The sequence below is a fragment of the Phasianus colchicus genome, chromosome Z, assembly GCF_987193195.1.
Source record: "Phasianus colchicus chromosome Z, bPhaCol1.hap1.1, whole genome shotgun sequence".
NCBI classification, from domain to species: Eukaryota; Metazoa; Chordata; class Aves; order Galliformes; family Phasianidae; genus Phasianus; species Phasianus colchicus.
The window spans coordinates 13,840,016-13,844,445 of NC_143476.1; the positions used below are offsets into that span (position 1 = coordinate 13,840,016).

Consider the following 4,430-nt stretch of genomic DNA (forward strand, 5'->3'; position numbering starts at 1 on the left):
TCACAGGGGGAGAGCTGCTGTGGCCTCGCCTCTGTGCCTGTGCCTCCTCCAGGCTGAGCAGCTTTGTGGCAGCAGAAGAGACCCCCACAGACTTGGGCCCTGGGAGAGAATTGTGCCCTGTCAGGGAAAACCACAGGTAAGAGCGAGGATCAGAAAGCAGTAGCACAGCCACCACAGTTCTGGGGGAGGTGCTGTATTTTTCTCAGGCTTGCTTATCCGTGCCACTGGAAGAAGAGGAGCCCAACATAACCATGTGGGCAGAGGTGTGTTTATGGCAAAGGACACGGTCATCATTAAGAGCAGCTTACTGTATCAAAACAGGCAAGGAAAAACCCAAGGAAATGGGGGCAGGGAACTGAGAAAGCTTCGCTGCCACATTTGCATCAAGCTTTTCCTGCCTGCAAACATAATAATTACGGTTTCCTCCTTGTGAAGTTTGGGCTTGGACATTCTCAGCATCCAGCAACAGGATGCCATACCCTAATGGAAGCCCAGAGGTCTGCTGTCCCCTTGATGGTAAAAGAGTATCTCAAAGGTCCCGGAGAAGGCCTGCATTTGATCAAGGTGTCAGGTCAAGATCAAGCTAATGGAGGAAGACACTCACCTGCTGCATCTGCGATGTCTGCTCCGGATTTGGAGCAGAAGAGGACGTCTGTGTGGTTGATGAGAAATTCCACCACATCCGACTCCGTCTGCAGCTCCATGCAGGCAGCTCTTCCGCTGGCGCAGGCAGACTCATTCTGCTGTGATCTGTAGAAAAGGCAGATTTTAGAAGTCATTTCTCCAAGACCGTTTCCCCGAGTCTGAATTGTTGCAGCCAAAAGCTGTCAGCTGAGGCTCTGGAGACTTCCGCAGTGGGCAATCAGTGATGCCACTGCAGAAATTCCCCTGGATGATCAAGGACACGTCAGTCCCATCTAAAGAACAGAGCACAACTGTCACCTAGACATTGTGCCTGTGGGGATGGAGAACAGCCCAGGCTCCTGCTCTTCTGTCAGCCACAGATTTTACAGGAGAAGAGCACATTTGATGGAGAAAAAGAGAGGACTGCTTTTCTTAACTGGAGAACAGAGGAAGTGTTGAAACAGAACCAGAAGTTTACCTTAAGAGGTTTGGAGCCCACACAATGGCTAGGTTCTTGGCATGCATGTTTGTTATACTGGAGCTCCCAGCCAGACACGCCAAGTGTCTCATCAGGAACTCCAGAGTCCTGGAAAACAAGAGAGGCAAACGTTCAGCACCAACGAGCATGCCGTGCTGCAATTCAGAAAGCAAACCTCCATTCATGCTACTTCTTGTGATTGCTACTGTCACCGAAGATGAAGTAGATCCAACCTGACTGAGTGCCACGCTGCAGCACCAAGCCCCAGCACAGCACAGCCGCAGCCATCAGCTGCACCAAGCGTGCCCCCGTGCCCAGGAACTGACCCCATAAAGTAAGCCCATGGAGCCTTCAACCCTTCAGCATACACAGGCATCGTGTTGCCGGCGTGAGACAGAGCCTGGAACCGCATCGTTGCCCTCTGCAATGCAGCAGGGCTGAGCTCAGCAGGCTGAGGGCAGCACTGACCTGTAGTGAGGAGCGGGCAGCTGCTGGATGACGTCCTGCATTCTGAGCAGCCGCTCCTCCTCTGTAGCGGCACCAACAGCATCCTGGAGTAGTGCAGAAAGGGAGCGAGACACCAATCAGGCTAGTACACCACTGCGAGTAAACCTCGTGGGGCTGACAGCAAAAGGGCCTCCAAGCTGGGGCACTGCTGCAGCCATCTGCCAAGAGGCCCAGGAAGAGGGAAATGAAAGACGTGGCCTTGTGCTTACCGAGAACTTGCCGTACAGCTGGTGGGTGAGCAGAGGGTTCGGGAGCTCCCTGAAGTACATCTTGCAGAGGGAGCTCACGCTGTGAATGTCACGGACGGTGAGCTCAGGAATCTGCTCCGACTCAAATTCCTGCCTGGAGAGAGGGACGCAAACCCGGTTGAGCGAGAGGAAGGCAAGCCCAAAGCCACACCAGATGCACTCAGGCTGTGTCAGTCGCAGCACTCTTACCGCAGTCTCTGGATGTTGGACGCGACGCCGGACAGGCGGTATATCCCCTGCACCACGCCGTGCTGCTCAATGAACTCAGCGCAGCTCTGGAGGACCTGGGGGACTGAAGAACACGTGCCAGCCGTCAGTGGAGCTCCTGATTCAATCGTGCTGCAGGCTGTGCTTCACATCCCATCCACTAAGCCCAGCCAGGCTTGGCTGAAGCAAATACAGATGTGCTTGTCTCTTAGGAGCATCCGCCTCACTTTATCCTTCAGCCATCAACTCCCATTACACGTGTCTCCACTGCTGTCAGCCTGCCCCCTGCTAGATTCTAGCTCCCTTTCATCTTCTTTACATGCCCAGCAGAGGAAGATCTCAGGAATGGGCAGCTCCTTACCATCACGACCGGAGTGGAGAAGATGCTCTCCCAGGTCACCGCCAAACACCCTTTCCTTCTCCACCTCCCGCTCGGTTGGTTTCTTTGGGCGGGCCTTCACCAAGGAACGAAGGAAGGTGAGGATCTTGCTGCGTTTCTTGGGCACTGCACAACAAAAGGAAGAAACCAGGTCATTTCAGGTCTGGCTCCGTTGGACGAGGCCGAGCACAGCACATTCTACAGAGCACGTCAGAACGGGAAGAACATTACCAACCAGTACATACAAAAAGGGATTTTCCCCATCTCTGGAGGAGCACAAGGCCAGGCTGGATGGGGCCCTGGGCAGCCTGATCTAGTCTCACATTAAATGTGGGGGCTGGGAGACCACCCTGAGGCGGGAGGGTTGGAGCATGATGATCCCTGAGGTCCCTTCCATCCCAAGCCATTCCATGAGTATTCTATAGTTTCCCCAAGTCCAATCATAAACACAGGAGGATTGGGCCAAATCTCTGCCCCATGGTGTGCATGAAGAATCATCAACACAGAGGACAATGTGGCATGGATAAAGGAGGTACTAAACATGGAACACACCCCAAAAAAGACTTCATTTTGCTTTCCCACACCATCAAATGTAACATCCATACCTGGCTTTGGCAGAGTTGATGAGTGCCTCAGGAATGTTCTTATTAATGAGTTCCACACACTCCCCTGGGAAAAATCCAACCTGTAACAAGAAGAAAAGAGAGGCCAACTATTGCATGCAGCACTTCTCAGATCTGAACTGTTAAACCAAAAGCCACATAACATTTCCCTCGGAACGTGCTTGCCTGACGTTCCATAAGACTATCCAGCAGAAAATGGCCATAGTTCACAGCATAAAGGTAATAATTTTTCAACATTTGCAGCCAAAGGCAAGGTCCTCTGACACCGACACAGGGAAACTGTTTATGTCCTTTAGGCATCCTGAGCAGGCAGAGCAGCTCTAAGCTGATATTCCTGCCTTTACTGAAGTTGCACTCTCCAGTCTGAAGCTTGTGCCTACCTGGAAGCCGAGCTTGCCTCTCCACCAGGGGGTCAGCTCCTTTGGTGGCATGTCGATGACACACACGATGTCTCCCACCTGCAAGAGATTGCAGCGTCAATCCCAGCTTCAGCACGGCTGGGAGGAAAGCACAGCTCAAATGACTGCATTCTTCTGCACTGCCAAACATCGCCGAGCATGAGAGCACTTGCACCAGTGCAGCTGTGAAGGCATTTGCCACTGTAAAATTGAACAACAAGGAACGCCTTGAACTGCTTACCTCAAAGGAGAGTTCATCCGCTGCCTGGGCAACGTATCTCTTAATAGCATGGGCAGCAGCAATAGCTGGAACATTCACAGGTGCCACCTCATTGTCCAGCAGGGGCTTCCCCTTGTTCTCAGTCTGAAACAGAGAGCACAGGCCACGGTGAGGAGCTGGGAACCAACAAGGAGGACTTCAAGGTGAGGAGCACATCTGCAGAGAAAGCTGCAGGAAATGCACTCGGTCCTTATCGTGGGCACTTCAGAAGGAACTGCAAGTCTAATAACGGCTGTTTCTCTCCCTGGTGTGCAGCAGGCACACGCCAGGCAATGCAAAGATGCATCTCTCCCCACCCAGACTAATCAGCAATGGCACTGACGCAGACAGGTGGCCTTGTCCATTTTGCCCCATCCTTTCCTGCGCTCTTTGTGCAGGAAGGCTGGCTGTTTAAGATGCTAGGAGACCGTGAAGAGGGAAACCAAAGCTACGGCTGCAGTTACAAGGTGCAAACAGTGCCATTGCAAGCACCAAGCAGCTCTCTTGAGCAGTCCAACCAACAGCGAGGCCAAACAGAGCAGAGAATGATTGTTGTTTCTGCAGCCATTTCAAGGGAAAAGTCAGTAGAGGACAAACCCCACAGCCGAGATGGCTCTGGTAGTTTTATAAACTTGCCACACTTGCACTGCTGTCTTGCCACAGAGGAGCTCTCTTGGAAAGCAGGAGAGCACAGCTGCGGCTCACTC

The 4,430-nt window shown here is 52.6% G+C and overlaps 1 long non-coding RNA gene across 1 annotated transcript; it reads right to left on the reverse strand.

Moving 5' to 3' along the window:
• Positions 1-3,076: 3,076 nt before the first annotated feature.
• Positions 3,077-3,764, reverse strand: LOC149912611 (uncharacterized). The gene is made up of 3 exons (XR_016461413.1): positions 3,706-3,764; positions 3,447-3,524; positions 3,077-3,128 (listed from the first exon to the last, which is right to left on the reverse strand). It is a non-coding gene; the product is annotated as an uncharacterized LOC149912611 (long non-coding RNA).
• Positions 3,765-4,430: the final 666 nt, after the last annotated feature.